Source organism: Carassius auratus, unplaced genomic scaffold (genome assembly GCF_003368295.1).
Source record: "Carassius auratus strain Wakin unplaced genomic scaffold, ASM336829v1 scaf_tig00215410, whole genome shotgun sequence".
In the NCBI taxonomy this organism is placed as follows: Eukaryota; Metazoa; Chordata; class Actinopteri; order Cypriniformes; family Cyprinidae; genus Carassius; species Carassius auratus.
The window spans coordinates 893,130-911,319 of record NW_020528076.1 but is presented as its reverse complement, the minus strand read 5'-3'; the positions used below and the strand labels follow the sequence as shown (position 1 = coordinate 911,319).

The 18,190-nt window shown below is 37.7% G+C and overlaps 1 pseudogene; it reads left to right on the top strand.

Annotated features, from left to right (window-relative positions):
* LOC113094593 (ankyrin-3-like) overlaps positions 1-18,190 on the top strand; it is a 73,141-nt pseudogene that overhangs the window by 20,096 nt on the left and 34,855 nt on the right.

Genomic DNA, 18,190 nt, shown 5'->3' with positions numbered 1-18,190 from the left:
AGGCTTATTTTTGAACAAAGATGCAGTAAAAACAGTAATATTGCGAATTATTGCATAATATGATTTAATATTATTGAAATGTGATTTATTCCTGTGACCGCAAAGCTGAATTTTCAGCAGCCATTACAGTGTTGCATGATCTTTCAGAAATCAATCTAATAGGCCTATACTATTTTGGTAATCACTTTAATATTATCAATGTTGAAAAAAGTTGTTCTGTTTCTTTTTTTGTATAAACCAATATAGGTTTATCAGTATAATAAAAAAGTATATGTCTTTACTTTTGATCAATTTAATTCATAGCTGCTGAATAAAAGTAGGCCTATACTTTCAGAAAAGTCTTACTGACCCCAAACCTTTAGTTTAGAGTAGTGTCGACAAATGGTATTGTTCATACTGTGAAACAAAATACAGTAATAAATGTAAAATGAGGCCTGATTCTCTTTCTCTCTTTAGGATGGCTTTACGCCGTTAGCCGTAGCCCTGCAGCAGGGTCATGATCAGGTGGTTTCTCTGTTGTTAGAGAACGACACGAAAGGTAAAGTCCGTCTGCCTGCACTCCACATCGCAGCCCGCAAGGATGACACCAAATCTGCAGCTCTGCTCCTTCAGAATGACCACAACGCGGATGTCGAGTCCAAGGTCTGTTTGAAAGACGCTTGCAAACATGCTCAGCCATTACTCACAAGTATCAATTATTTCAGTCCCAAGGTTCCTACTGAAACAGAATCATGCTGGTTAAATAAATGTATTTCTTATGCACACACCTTTTATAATGTAATCAAGAGCAGATTATCATATACTGTATATGTTTTGTTTTTAACTGTGATATATGTGTTATTTTCCCCTCTAACTCACTCACCCACACTTAGTCCTGTTTTTAGATATGTGTCTTTTGTTTCTTTGCTTTCGTCTACCTGTCAGTGTTCACTAACTGCCCATTCTCTCCTTTACCGCACGTCTCAACATAGATGATGGTGAATAGAACGACAGAGGTATACCCACGATAAACATTAAGCTGTTGACCCCCACCTCCACCCTGCTTTGCCTAGAACACCCCCAGTGTTGCTCCCACCCATCTCTATATTTTTTTGTATAATTTCCTGTTTCATCCTCTCTGGGGATGGAGGAATGAGACCATGCTTTGGGTGGAGGGCTGAAGCATGCTTTGATTTCTGCAGCTACAGGCTGGGGTTCCACATCTCAGCATGCAGCTTTCTGATTGGTTATAAGAGTTTTGTGTCAGTGTTTTGTGTGGTTGCTGGTAATGATGCGGATATTGGTGAATATAAACTGTTAATTCAAATATTTCAGTTTTTAAAGCCCATTGATGAGATACTGTTGTTTGTAGAGAGGTTTTCACAAAAGGTTACCTCAACAAATTAATTAATATAACACTAGATCTAGGGTACTTTTCCGGACAGTAGATCAAACATGATCACTGCTATAGCTCACATTTATGTGGACACCATGTTATCTGAATAGGAGTTTTAACTTTAGGCAACTACAACTACCTTTTTTTTTTTAAATTGATCTCGTCCTCCAAATTATATTTGTCCCTTTAGATTATAATTGCCACCACCTTCATTGTTTAATCATCAACTGACTGTGGAAGAAATACCTAGAATTTAAAGAGTCTATATTGCAGGAATTAAAACTTCATGAGTCTTTATAACATAATAAATATTCATTTTTGCAGCAAAACTATTTACTATTATAAAAATATACATATTTTCTTATGCCAAACAAGAATAACTGCAGTACAGTATTTTGACTGTGTGAAAAGGTTTAAAAAGTTTGTGAAAGTCAATCTGGAATTTTAAAGATTCAAATTCATTGCAATTAGAGTATTAGAGCAAAGGTCTTCACTGGCACATCCTGCTACTGTAGAAGTGAGAAACTGGTACATTTTAATTTTGACCTATTAAACAGCTTTTATTACTAACTGGAAGTAGGATGTTGTTCCTTTGAGCATTATTTTTGAGCATTAAAAATACTCAAAAAATTTGTATTCATTTGGCTTGGCTGTGAAAGCGGAACCCGGCTGGCCAGCTACAGAGATAAGATGGTCTGGTTGTTTAGTCCTCTCTCCCTGGGGCATGTGCATGGACCTTTAGAGAAACATCTACCCCGTTTTCAATTAAACAGCTAGAAATCTTGCAGTTTGGAACCGTTACAATGTTGCAAAAAGAATGCATGGTCAGGTTTGCTCACATGGCAAGCAACAGCAGTTTGGCTGGATAGAATTTTAGTTCACAGTTTTGCATGAGAGAGAAAACTGCCAAATTGCAAACTAAGAATAACAGCCACATGTTAACAGCTAAGCACCATGTTCCAAGTCCATGAACTCATCCGAGGAAATAATTCTCTGCATAAACATTTAAAGGGTTTTCTGAGTGAATAGAAATGTGAATGTGTTGATCATGAAGACTGTATCGCGATAATCTATGAGAATGTTTATTCAGTTCTCCCCATAGGCAACATGTGTTGTCTGTAGTCAGTTCTGTGGAAGTGGAAATGTTTAAAGCCCTGCTGTTTTTCCATTTGCGCCTGCGGCTAATAATTGCAATAATTCCCCTAAAAATGGGCGGAGCCCCGTTCCCTTCAAGATAAAAGAGCAAACAGAGGTGGAGAAGGGTTATACTGAGCACCACTTGCTTTGTGTCAGATTATTGGCTAATTGAGATGAAAATCTCCATGACTGGAAGGCCTTTACTGCAATGTAGCCTGCAGAACACTACCATCTTGCTTTAACAGCTGCGTCTCATACATATTCAAAATGAGAGGATCATATTTTTTAGTAAGAGAACACTCACTGTCTAAGGATGCACAGGTAACTAAATGGACTCATAAATAATTGTTTCAACCATTCTGTTCTTTGTCTCTCTTTTCATCAGAGCGGTTTCACTCCTCTCCACATTGCTGCCCACTATGGAAACATCAACGTAGCAACACTACTATTGAATAGAGGAGCAGCAGTAGACTTCATGGCAAGGGTAAGATCACAGCACCATCTACTGCTTCGAAGGACCAATTTTAACAGATTATAGGGCAAACAAACTGTCCCCCATAATCTGTTAAAATTTTCCCTTTGACCCCATGCTAAATGCGTTAGAGTCCAGGTGCACTGATTCCCAATCAAAATGCAGCTAAACTTGGTTTCATTATGTCTGTGGTCATGTAGTTACTCTGAGCATCACATGGCGGCAGTATTGCATTAATGTTGTACAGTATTGTCACCAGACTGAAGCCTAAAATGCTCCATAAGTGTTTTAAAGAATGAGCTAAATGACCTGCCATAGGCTCTTTGTGAGCAAACATGCTCCCATCATGTATGTGTGTGTGTACATGTGCCAAATGCTCTCCCGGCTGAGCTCTCTAAACTGCCAGCCCCACAGTCCAAACAAACTCATGTATGAATCTGCTTCAGCCTGAGGGACACATGCATATGGTCGCAATGCGAATTTCATATGCCATTCAGAATATTTTGTATTTTGTCACAGAAATATATATTATTGTTTTTTCATAATTAGTTATTTTGATTTAATCTCTGTGAGGTGTGATTGTAACTTGTGATTATGTCACTCTTATACCTGCTGTGTGTCTGTTGCTGTTTGGGTGGGTATCATACAGAATGACATCACTCCACTGCATGTGGCAGCTAAGAGAGGGAATGGAAACATGGTTAAGTTGCTGCTGGACCGAGGAGCAAAAATTGAAACCAAGACCAAGGTAACACAAACATACAACAAACATACTAACCGTAACAGACATAAACATATGCTGTACTACACATTAAATTACACTATCTTTCAAAAGGTTTGGGGAAGAATCTTTTATTTTGAAAGAAGGCCGTATTTCTTTGATCAGAAATATTTTAAAAACAGTAATATTGTGATATTAAAATAACTGTTGTCTATTTTAATATATAATTTATATGTATATTATTCCTGTAATGGCAAAGCTAAATTTTCAGCAGCCTCCTCGGTGTCACATGATCCTTCAGATATTATTCAAATATGCTGATTTGGTGCTCAAGAAACTATTTGTGTAGAAATAACAAGAAGAGAGTTGCTAAAATGAATCTGTGCTTCAGTGTGCTTCAATTTAAGGTAATTGTCAGGTGGCATTTTAGGATGTTCCTATATATATAGTTGTTCACTCTTAGTTTAATACAAGGGCACACAATGGCCTAATGTCTAGACAGTCTGACTTGCAACCCAAAGGTTGTGGGTTTGAGTCTAGGTACCGGCAGGAATTGTAGGTTGGGGGAGTGAATGTACATCTATCTGTCTTCCACCTTCAATACTACAACTGAGGTGAGACCCTTGAGCAAGGGACTGAACCCCCAACTGTGTGTGTGTGTGTGTGTGTGTGTGTGTGTGTGCATAAATAAATAAACAAGTCTTCAGCATAGGCACATTGATAAAGGTAACTTTCAGTAAAGATCCAAAGAAGTATTAACTGCAATATATAATACTGCATAAAGTGAATAGCTTTGCAGGAAATATCAAACAGGTCAGCATGCAGTGTCATTGGAGCATCTGGAGGTGCTGAGGTTTGTCTGTGGTATCAGCTGTTCTGAAGTGTATGATCTCAGAGCATACTTTTTAATATTATATAACATTTTATCTTTGCGTTTGCTTGTCCGTGTGTGTGTGTCTGTGTGTGTGTATAGGATGGTTTAACCCCTCTGCACTGCGGCGCACGCAGTGGACATGAGCAGGTTGTTGAGATGCTGCTGGACAGGGGAGCGCCCATCTTGTCTAAGACCAAAGTAAGACCACTGCTTTTCTGACCCCAAGAATAATTCTGCCCCTTTCATGTGTGTGTGTGAGTACCTGTATGTTTGATCATCAATGTTCCCATCATTTATTCGCATGCCTAAGACTGCCCCCATGTGGCCATTATTTCTACAGAATGTTCATGTTCATCAGGCACTTTTCTCCTGACTGCAGGAAACTGATATTTCACTGAATTTAGATTGTGGCTTAAGGTGCCAAAGCAATTTTATTATTTAGGGATTAACATTTTTTTATTAATGTGTGGTCACATTTACTATTGTTTGATGAATTTTCACAAGCAAATCCAGTAATTTCAATAGAACTGAATTTCATGTGAGAATGAAAGATTTCCCCAAGTAGTTGGTCAAGTGAATTTGCAGCATGAGCAACAAACAGTTGTTTGGTTTAAAAGTGACTTCTGTGTGAGCTGTGCTTAATTCATCACTACACTATTGATAAAAGACAATGGATCATTTATGCTCACCAAAATTCATTAATGTGACTGCACTATTTTAATCGATCACAAGTATTCAACTCATGTATTGCCAAGGCTCATATTGATTGATATTTGTCATTTTCTAAATATCTTCATGTGTGATCATTATTTTCTCTTCGGCCGATGTGTTGGAAGCTTTATTTGAGATAGTGATTTTTCAGATAAGCTAAGAGAAGGTGCTAAAGCAATCTATTTTATATTTCAACTTTTTTTTTTTTTAAATAATTTGTTTAAAATTTTGTAATTATGTAAAACAAATTTACATTTAGTTGCAGCAGGGGACATTTTTATTTACCTATTTATTTTGTTTTCTATTTTAAAAACCCATTTTGATTAACCACTATCTGTTACCATTAATCTTATTAAATGTCCAATGCTGTTTTTTGGTTTGGTATAGAACGGTCTGTCTCCACTGCACATGGCGACCCAAGGGGATCACCTGAACTGTGTCCAGCTGCTCCTTCAGCACAATGCTCCCGTGGATGATGTCACCAATGACTACCTGACGGCACTGCACGTGGCTGCTCACTGCGGACATTTCAAAGTGGCCAAAGTCATCGTAGATAAGAAGGCCAACCCTAACGCTAAAGCCCTGGTGAGAGCAGAGAGAAAAAGAGAGCAATGCACATTCAAACTCAGAAAATACCCTCACGCTGTTTCCTTTCTCTCTGCATTTCTTTTGTGGGGTGATTAGGTTCATTTTCCTCTTTTAACAGATGCAGCTGTATGAATGTTAATCTCTCGCTTTACAAAGACAAAAGCACAGTTGTGGCAGGGAGGATGACAAAATGCAAACATGTTGCCATAGTAATACTTAGACGTTCTCAGGACAGTTTAAAAATAATCCTGAGCCTCAGAAATAACTTGATGTAAAGTTTAAAACAGTTCATTTGAACAGTGGCATGCACGTGGTTTTTTACTGAATACCGTGGGTTTATTCAACCAGAGGAAGGTTTTTGTGGTTACTCACCTCTGGTAAAGGTGGATGTGGTCGCATCTCAGTCAAGAAGAACATGTTTGTGTCTACATCAACAGAACGGTTTCACTCCTCTTCATATTGCCTGTAAGAAGAACCGAATGAAGGTGATGGAACTGCTGCTGAAACATGGGGCATCACTGCAGGCAGTCACAGAGGTACAAGAGAAATATGAAATATGATATTGTACCACAAACGTTTTGAATGGAGTTTAATGTTTACAGATTTAGTGTATATGCTTCAGAAATGTAATAGCACAAGCAGTTTTCTGTTTGTTTCAGAGTATGTTTGTGTTTTGTTCGGATGTTTTAGTCGGGGTTGACACCCATCCATGTTGCTGCATTTATGGGTCATGAGAACATAGTGAAACAGCTCACGCATCACGGAGCCTCACCCAACACCACCAATGTGGTACGTTTCCTGTTCAAAGAGACATTATTTGTATTGTGAGACATTCTGTGAGACTTTATAAAATGCATTTCTGTCATTTTAAACATTCTGTCAGACATGGAATATATTCATTTGTTAATTTATGGCATTGTGCAACTTCAAGCGAAATGAACGCAAATGATATTATGTAAATAAATAATATGATGTATTATAGAAAACATAGAAAAAACACAAAATGAAAAAAATTATGTGACTGGGTGGACATATTTTGTTAGATTAATTTTATCAAATTTTTTTTTTACATTTAATGTAACGTTTTGGTTAATTTTAGTTTTTTTTATCCATAATAAATTCATAGACTTCTTTGATTATTAATATTTTTTATAAAAAATACTCCATCACCCAATTATTACAATAAATTTTTGTATTAATATATTAAAGCTTACAACTCACACACACTTCACCAAATGTTGTATTGTAGAGAGGTGAAACAGCATTGCACATGGCAGCAAGGGCCGGCCAGATTGATGTTGTCAGATACTTGCTACAGAATGGTGCTAAAGTGGACATCAAAGCAAAGGTGGGACACACTTTTGAATTAATCACTGTCCACATCCCACCACACATATAATTAGAACATGACAGATTATAAATGATCTTTTCAGATTGGCCTCTCATCACTGTCTGTCTCTTTCACTCTCTATTTCCATAATGACAATTTTTAGGATGACCAAACAGCGCTGCATATAGCTAGTCGTCTGGGAAAAGTGGACATTGTGCAGCAGTTGCTGCAGAAGGGGGCGTTACCCAATGCTGCTACCACTTCTGGCTACACCCCTCTCCACCTCGCCGCCCGTGAGGGTCATCAGGAGATAGCAGCTATCCTGCTGGAGCAGGGAACATCCCTCTCTGCAGCAACTAAGGTGTGTGTCAGTGTGTGTTTGTTCTGTGTGACCACATACAGAGGGGCTCATAAGTCTGAGACCACAGTAAGCATTTGGAATTTAAAATCAAATTTAAATGTGGATGCTATCAAAGTTTTAGGACTTTAGGAAAAATAAATTAAAAACTGTTAAAATGTAACAGTTTTCAGCACTGATAATAACACAAAATATTTTTGAGCACCAAATAAGCATATTATAATGGTTTCTGAAGGATCATGTGACACTGAAGACTGAAGTAATGACTGTTTTTTTATTAAGTAAATAAAAAGACAAATTGAACATTAGAGGCTTCTGTCAAAAACATTTTCTGGACCCCATATGTGTTTTTTGTACTGTACGTAGTTCTTTATACTTTAAACTGACTCTGTCACAATGAAAATAGCAAAACTATTAAACTTTTTTTACCCTTTTGTGTTCTCTCTCCTTTTGTTCCTGCATATGCATCCACAGAAAGGGTTCACTCCCCTGCATGTGGCTGCAAAGTATGGGCAGTTGAAAGTGGCCAATCTTCTGCTGCAGAAAAAAGCTGCGCCGGATGCAGCAGGAAAGGTTGGTGAACAAATGCATCATACAACATTATGCATGGTAGTTTACATTTGTTTGCACAACACATCTTGGTCCTGTCCGAAATGGTGATCTGGACTTCACTCGTGCTTGTTCATGGCATGTCCCATTAGTCATTATGATGGGGAATCCCAAATAGGGAATTGGTAAAACATTTACTATAATGAATTTAAATATGCGTTAAACTACTTACAAAAAAATGGTCAGAGAACATGTTTATTTTTGAATAGCCTTCAATAAAGAAACCTGATTTTTGTAGCCAGATGGTGTAATTACAACATCGACCAGCAGGGGCTAACTGGCCCATGCTAACCAGCCAAACCATGAAACCATTGGGGCATGACATTAAGTCAGCTGTGCTGCCATTAGGGGTTTGGTTCTTATACAGATAAGAAAATATGACAGAGCTTAAATGAGTACATTTTCCAAAAAGGTTTTTTTTTATTTTCTTTGTTAAAAATGTACTTACTCTCAGGCAATCCAAGATGAAGATGAGTTTGTTTTGTTGGAAAAGATTTGGAGAAATTTAGATTTACCTCACTTGTTCACCAATGGATCCTCTGCAGTGAATGGGTGCCATCAGAATGAGAGGCAAAACACCTGAAAAAATCATCATAGTAATTCACACACACACACACACACACACACACACACACACACACACACACACACACACACATATATATATATATATATATATATAAATTTATCTTGTTTTTAGCATTTTGAGATATTTTTATGGTTAATACAGAAAAAAAAACGATTATTTGTATGATTTCATGGCTTGCATTTTCCCAGAGTTGGGGTATCTAGAGTAATGTTAAAGTAGTCAACATGGTAACAGGTTTGGAATTTGGGGGCGAATTAATAGCTTGGTTACTTCTTACAGTCTCTTTTTTACCAAATTTGAGAAATCCTGATTGGTTTGTGTAATCAAGAAAATTACTAGGGGAAAAATAAAACAAGAATAGATGATTGCATGCCTCTATAGTCTTTCTACAGTATTTTAAAAATGTTTGCATCTTGTTTTTCTCATTCTCTTTAGAATGGCTACACACCTCTCCATATTGCAGCTAAGAAGAATCAATTGGAAATTGGGACAATGTTGTTGGAATATGGGGCGGACTGTAACACAATGACCCGTCAGGGCATCAACCCATCTTCACCTCGCTGCACAGGAGGGCAGTGTAGACATTGTGTCCTTGCTTCTTTCCAAACAGGCTAATGTTAATATGGGCAATAAGGTAAATATACTTACATATGGTTATTACACATGTACAAAGCACACGGTTGAGAATACGTATTAATTTGACTCGCTGTGTGTGTTTATAAACAGATCGGTCTCACGCCGCTGCACCTGGCTGCACAGGATGACAGGGCAGGTGTTGCTGAAGTGCTTTTGAACCACGGAGCAGAAATTGATGCTCTAACCAAGGTCAGGGTTTAGGTCTTGTGGTGTTTCCATTGATTACATAACCACCACAATCAGACTGATACATTGAGAGGCTCATTGTGGTCTGTACCAGAGTCTGATATTCTCGTCTTTCATATTCTCCTGATAGAGTGGTTACACGCCGTTGCATGTGGCATGTCACTATGGCAACATGAAGATAGCCAACTTCCTGTTAGAGAATCAGGCCAAGCCTAATGCCAAAACAAAGGTGATTCTTTTTGTCACTTGTAAAGACTTTTAGATATAGATATTACCTTGTTCTGCATGTAAACTGACTGTCATTCTGTGCATAGAACGGTTACACACCTCTTCATCAAGCAGCACAGCAAGGCCACACCCACATTATTAATATGCTGCTTCAGTATGGAGCTTCACCCAATGAGCTCACAGTGGTGAGTACTGGGGCATGCTGGGAATAACTGCTTCCCTCAGCAAGCTGTCAACCTTGGTCCACAGTGTACTGTAGCACACTCACATATACACTCATACATAACCATTCAAAAGTTTGGGATGAGTATGAGGTTTTTTTTGTGATAGAAGTGATACCTTTGTGTACCTATGACATAAACACACATCTCACTCTTTTATACTTATAATACCTACATTTATGTATATTATAATATTACATATGAAATGCCTCATATACAGACGTAAAGTCATTTTATTTGTGTGTGGCAGAATGGGAACACAGCTCTCTCCATCGCTCGCCGACTGGGGTACATCTCCGTAGTGGACACGCTGAGAGGAGTTACAAATGAAAACCTCACTGCCACGGTAACATACTCAACCTGCCCCACCATCTGCGTCATGACCTACTTCCCTCGACATTCTCTACAAACAATGTCCACAATTACCAGAGAAATTAATACCAGGCGATTTGTTTTTTAGGCAATTTGCATTCTGAATCAAATGCACACCAACCAGCCACATCATGCTAATCACTTCTGGGCAAAGAATCTAATTCCTACATAATTTTATATTTACAGTTTAAAACTGTAAACCATGTCCTTTTTTTCTTTATTATTTTTGTATTACACTTTAAATAGACTATTGGATAAACTGTATTTAACCAATATTGGATATTTAATCATTAATGCTCATTTCTTTTATTTATTTTTCTATTTAGATTGCCTTTGCCATCTTGTAACACTCTCTTAAAGTTATCTTTAGTACATCTGTGTATTAATATTTCATACTTTACGTTATAATGTTTTGATATATATATATACAGGTACATACAGTATCTCTAACTCATATTTTGCATGTTTTCCGTTTTTTGACCAGCCTACAACCGAGAAACACAAGATCAATGTCCCTGAGACCATGAATGAATTCCTCGACATGTCTGATGATGAAGGTAAAGCTGATTAAGTGCTGATCTAAAATCACTCACTCACACACAGTTACACACACAGTTTCACTCTTTCCTTGTGAACTATATTGGTTTTTACTGTGAAGAACTCTTTACAGGACTCTCTGCTGTGACTCTTTGCACACTGAGTTCAAATGTAGTTATTTGGATAGATTCCCCACTAGCTTGCACCATGATCGCTAACAATATGTGCCTTCATTATTTTGTGTGTGTGTGTGTGTGTGTGTGTGTGAGAGAGAGAGAGAGAGAGAGAGAGAGACAGAGAGAGTGTATATTTAACCAATTGCTGTGTAATGTATGTTGGACAGCTGTGAAAGATCATGAAGCTGAGGCTGATGGGGTAGGAGGTACACACTTCTGCAGTTCTGTTTTTTTTTCTCCCTTTTTTAATCATCCCTTGTTTCACGCACACACTCACTCAGCTTAGATGCATTCCTCTCGTCTGGCTTTGCAGTGCACTGTGTGTTTTGTCTGTATGCACATAAACAGAGTGTAATTGCTGTGATTTCCTGTGTATGCCAACTAGACCCACAGTTTTTTTTCAGTTTCAGTTATAAACACATATTTACAAATGCTCACACATAAAAACACAATAACAGATGCCCAACTCATACAGTTGCCTGGGATACAGTGAAGTTGACGTGCAGTGTGTCAGGATGAAAAGAAAACACTCCATGTGTTGTCTCTGATGCCAAACTCTCTCTTGTCTCCTGGTGCAATGATGAAATATTTATGAGCTTAATGTCCCTCATTGCACCCCTCTCCATGGTAACGTGGAGAGATGAGGGTATACGGTAACCATGTGTGTCAGCAGATATGCTCACAATCCTGCAGGTGACACTGACTTGGCCCACAGGTGTCAACCCTCTACTGGAGAGTGAGAAAGAGATGCAGAATAAAGAGAGGGAAACAATTTCAAATATAATAAAGCAGTAAAATGCAGAAATAGGATTGTTGAAACTGCTGTCTTAGCAGTATGCTGAGAGGTAAAGTGTGCATTAGTGCATGTACTGTATGTGCTTGTAGCAGCAGACGATAGATCCATAGGTTATCCTGTAAGTTATCTTTGGAATCCCATTTAGCTGTGCATGTAGGTCTTAAGTCAGTCAGAAGCAATGAACTCTGCACCTTAAATCCCCAATCTGATTTTTAACTCATACACATCTATTTGTTGTCAAATTATGTTGGAGAGTGACACTGTCTACTAATGTCTATTTTATTTTTATATTATTATTTTTTGCTATACCCTAAAACGTAGTCCTTTCTTACAGAAACATTTTGCATTTGTAGATTTGAATTAAGATGATTACATGTACAGGGTTCCAACATTTTCTAACTAGTTTTATTTAATTATTATTTATATATTGTACATTTTATTAATATTTTGAATTAGCTTTTATTTTGTTTTAATTTTAGGTTTATTTTTGCTGGTTTATTAGCTTTAGTTGTTTTAAAATATTACTATTTATCTTTATTTCAGTTTTTGTCTTAGTTGAGTTTTATGAACTAATTAGTCATTTTTAGTACTTTACCATATACTTATTTCAGTTATTTTCCAAAGCAACATTTCTAATTCTATTTGAATCTTTCAAACAATGTATTTTCATGATTTAACCAGTTGCTTGTGATTACTGGATAGGGATCATTTAAAATAATTAAATATTTTAGATCTCATTCTCAAATTTTCTTTTTTTAATTACGAATTATTAAAAGCAGTTTTTGAATAACTTTTAAATAAAACCATTATTATTATTCAAAAGCTTAGCTTTTTAAATTGTCGATATAATTTTATTGCCATTCATATTTATTGACTATAGATAACCTATTATTTATTTTTGTTAAATGTGTGTGTTTTTTTTGTTTTTTTTTACTTTGTTTTTACATGACTATTGCAGACCTGGAAATCACACTTTCGAGTCTGGGAACCCTTTATTTAATCGATTTATTAAGCGGTTTTCATTATTTTATCACAGTGTGGGTCAGTTTAGTATCAAAATATGGATATTTCATATATTTAATGGCAAAGCCTGATGTGTCCCACATGTGCCCAAGAGCACAAAGTTCAGCAAATTACACACATGGTTTAATGTGATGTTGCGTGCCTGCAGTATAGGGACAGTAGGCTAATTGAGAGGAAAGGGTGAACTTTCTTGCTGTTATGTAATGTTCTTTAGCACTTTATAATGAGTTTCATGAATGTTCTGCACACAGTGACACAGGAGACCTTGACATTAGCTGATAAAAAACTTTTAAATACACAAACTTATGATGACGATATATTAGTGATGTGAACAGTGAGGACCACTTCAAAAAGTCAGTTTTAAAACAGGTTTCTTTACTTTTGTGAGGACAGACCCTCAGAAGTAAGCTACAGCCAAACCCACGCACACACGTTAGAGTGATGGCACTGTTTCCCTTAATTCTCTTGAGAGAACTATGTCGCCAGTACTTGGTGTCTTATTACCACCTTGCACTTGATGCTAGACCTGCAAAATCTTTAGCAACACGCACACACACTGGTCTGTTTCTGCGCGCGAGTGTGTTGAGTATTCGTGTGCGCGCGCACGCGCGATACTGCATAGAGAGCAGCAAAGCTCCTCTTACATATGAGAACGCAGCTTTGGTAGATCCTCCTCTTGACCCAGGTTGCTTTGTGATTTAACTTTTACCGGGCGAATGAACGGATGTAAATCTCGCACATTCAGTGCCTCGAGAGTTCTGGTCGACTCGGAACGATCGACTCTCACATGACCAACCCGAATTGAGTCCGTATCATCAGTCTTTTTCTCGAAGGATAACTACAGGCTTCATTGAGAACTTATCAGACAATCGGAGGAATACGCTAATAACGGATATATCTGTATCGGAGTGGGATATGGCAGCTCTTTTATTATGTGAGTCAACGTACTGCCAGTGTCAGAATACTGCGGTGTTTGGGGCTCTGCTGCATAACGTGTTCAATGTTCAACGGCTGGATGCTGCTTGGATATCATATTTAAATATACAGTTTTAAAACTCCGAATGACGTCAAATACAGCGTCATTTTTTTTTACACATAGTCATGTGTCATGACTGTTCTCTGTCATTAAGTCGTTGATTCGGTACCGGAGTAGGACGGTATTAGCGAGCCGGTTAGGGAAACTGAGGAGTTCAGTAGCGGGAGGGGAGGGGCTGCAGCACGGAGAGAGAGGACAAGAGTCGCGTTAAAGATGTTGGCTGTGCTTCATATCCTCGAGAGTTGCCTACCTAACGTCATTTTGCCTTAAAAATATAACGACTGTCCAAAACCTTGAGAGCTATACCTAAACTGCGTTGAATGTCTAACGTTAGGTGGACAGCCAGACACAGCTATTGCTTTTTATAATGATTTAGCTAGCTGTAGAACTTAGAAGTGACGGTTTGTTTGTTTTGGGGTCGTGGTTTTGAATATAACATATTTGTAGAGTTCGACGGAAACGAACATCAAAACTGTTTTGTCAAGCTTATCTGACCATCTGAAAAGTGCCCAAACCCCACTTAAAACTAGTCGACGGACCAGTTCTCATTAAACAATACAATCAGATACAGGCTATCATATTTGTGAAAGTTTTATTTGAAAACGTAATTTCTTACAATTAAATTGATTTATATTATTGTATTTTAATATTTAATTTATTTCCTGCTTTTATAAACAGCTTAATGAATTCCAGCCTAAGATAATGTACTGGGGCTAGTTGCATAAACTTATCAACCATGTTAAGACTGTGACTTGTGAACTTGACCAGCTAGCAGTTGCCATGGGGTAATCAGTCTTACTTTTTGCCAGTACAAATAAGAACACTACCTTTACATAAATTAATTAAAAAAGTTATGGCCAGTCTCGAAGAGAAAAAAGTAGGTGACTTACTTTTTAAGACTAGTCTAAACAGTTTATGCAAGTGGTCTAACTTGGTTTTAGCTGGCAAACAGACCATGCTGAGAGACTAGTAAAACCAGCCTTTGCTGGTTGTTGCTGTTATTTTGTTTAAGAAACTCTTGGGGGTGTAATGGAAACTTGTTTCATAGCAGGGGACGCACTGGTGTCCTGATGCAGCAGAATGTTTCTTCTACGTGTCAGTGAAATATTGCCACCTAAGTATCTGTTATTCACATGGGAGAAAAAAAAAAAAGCAGGTGTTATGTGACATCAATTAATAATCTAGAAGCTGCAAGCTGGATGTTTGCGTGACGCAGGAAGGCCGGTGTGGACTGGTAGGTTCATTCCACAAGAAATGAACTACAATTTATTACAATTGTGCATTTGAACAAGACCCTTAACTTCAGATTGCTCTAACGGCACTATCTTGGAAATAAGTGTACTGTAAGCCCCTTTGGATTTTATTAAATTAGAGCAACGTGGTGGGAGCTAATTGCTGCAGCTACTGATAGGTCACCATACCAGTTCACCTTCAAGTGAGCTAACCTTTGGCCTGTCTCATTCCTGCAGGTGAAGATGCGATGACCGGCGAGACTGAGAAGTATCTTCGGCCACAGGACCTGAGGGAGTTAGGGGATGACTCCTTGCCACAGGAGGGGTACATGGGTTTCAGTATTGGAGCCCGCTCTGCCAGGTATTTGCAGTCATTTACATTTTCTGTATGGATGCTTGCTTTTTTGTGAAGCTGTTTGTTCCTTATGCTTGTTCTCTATGAGTAGCAAATTTATATGAAGTTGATATGGCACAAGTCGATGGATTTTTGGAGGTGTTTAGATGGAATGTATTAGATTTAGAATGATTTAGAAAGATTTAGAGTTAGAATGTAGTGTTCAGGTGGTCTTCACTAAAAGTGTTAGTACTGTCTTTGTGTATTGGCTTTTAGTCTGCATTAGTAATAATGTTTCAAGAAAAAAAATGGTTGGAAAGAGATCAGGAATGAGAGATTCAAATCTCGGTCAGATTTATTGTGCATTCAGTGCTGTCAAACTTCATATCTTGTTGTTTACTGCAAATAAAAACTGTTCCCACTGCACAGATTCAACTCACTGTGTGTCATTCAAGTTAAAGAGTGCTTGACACAAGTGTTTTAAGATGACAGGATAAAACTATGAAAAATTGTTATGCAAATAATAGCAGAAAAACACCTGTTATACTGTTAGCGCAGACATTAATATTGTATTCATTATACATGCATTCATTATGCAGTAATCCCACTTCACCCAAAACTTCCACAGCTGGACAACTTTTGCAAAATTTGTAACAGTAATTGGTCGTAACAAATAGGGATGCACGATATTGGATTTTGGCCGAAATTCGATATGCCGATATTTTCAAAATAATTTTGGCCGATACCGATATCGATATATATACAAATATATACTGATATATTTAAACTTAAATTTTACTGAAGAGAAATCCATGTATCTCTTCTGTACTGATTCTACCATAAATGTATTATTTTACAAATGTAGACAGACATTCACATCTGAAAAACAGGTCAATTATTTCACTTGGAGAATATCGGTTTGGCTCATCGGCAGAAATATTCATATCGGCCGATACCGATGATGGTCATTTTAAGCTTTTATCGGCCGATACCGATGTTGTGCCGATATTATCATGCATCCCTAGTAACAAACTCTGGTTTTTATCAAATATAAAATCATTGAATTTTTTTTAAGTCACAAAAGAGTACTATGTTGTTGTTGAAACAGAAATATCAGTACAATGCACAACCTGGAAATTTATGAAATGTAATGTAGGATTTACTGAAGATATAACGTGTAAATAGACTTTGTAAAGAGTATTATGTCTGTAAGTTCTTTAGAAAGCATAAGTGATGCCTGGATGATTAATTACAGGCTTAATATATTGTTAATGAAACATGATCAAATGGATCTTCATCATAACAAACACGATGTCCTTGTAATCACCATCATATGCCAAATTGGATCAGATCACAAAATGTTTGTATGAAATTGTCAGAAAAATGTAAAATGCTGTTGTACTCCTAAAAGAACAGTGTTCTTTTAAAACAATTCCTTAATGGTATGATTGTAAGTTAGGGCAGAAGATGCACATCTGTGGTGTTTTGTGTTGAAGTACATCCCATTCTCTCATTTAAGAGGTCATTATCTGTTCATCGTGGCTGATGGATGATGAATATAGCAGGTGAGGGAGAGGTGGGACACAAAGATGGAAAGGTACCATTCCTGTCATTCAAGCATTATGTGGCACAATGGAGCCTGATTTGCTGTTGTTGTACGGGACAGTGAGTTCTGATTGGTTGGCTTTTGTGTGCCAGTGGTTAGAGAGTTCGATGACAGGGAATAAATGACTGAAAACAATTACGTCATTACCGGGAAGGGAACACTGAGTGACGAATTCTGGAAAGAGCGCGACTCTGTTTGTGTGAACGTGAAGGTGGGATCTGATGGATGCAGACCTTGAGTCGCCATTAGTTATGATGGATTGATCGTTTCAATTTTGTGCTCAGAACTCTAGTGTAGCTCAGAGGGAATAATCAGCTTTATGTTTGCTGCATTTGGATATTGACACTGCGACTTGCTTGCACAAGAGCCATTAAATAGTCAAATGTAAGTCAAATTAGCTGTATAGATTATTGGTATAATTACATCATTTGCAAAATACCCAGTACCTCAGCTGCTTAGCCAAGGTAAGACACACCGTTTCATGTCTGAAAATGAGTTTTTATTTCTTGTTTAGAAATGTTAATTGTTATTATTGGAGTTTAGATGGTGTTTGTATATCTAATGGATGATTTTCTTCCGAACAGAGCTTCATATTTTCTGCCTCTTTTGTTTTGTTAACATCAGCCTGGCATTGTTTGCTCTTACATAGTGCCACTAATGTTGGGTGTTTTTACCAAAAGCGCACCCAGTCCTGTCTAGGAGCACAACACATGCTGTGGCCGAGCCTCAGTGCCATGCTTAACTCTCACTGCTTCTCCGCGTCCAGTACATTTTACTGTCTTTTCTCTTTCTTGGCTTCTCTCACTCTCTCTAGCCCCAGGATAAGGTAAGAGAGATGTCTTTCTCTCTCCGTAGCTGTCGTTTCTGTCTCTGCCCCTTTCCATACGTACTACAACTCCCATCATGCCCCGCTCCACTGTATCATCTGGTGCAGTGCGTTTCTGTGGAGTCTCATCCCTTTCATACACTGAGGCCTGAGCTCCTCGGCCTGATAGAACAAATTCATGCATCTTAACTGTTTTAGTCTATGAACTTCTCTTGCG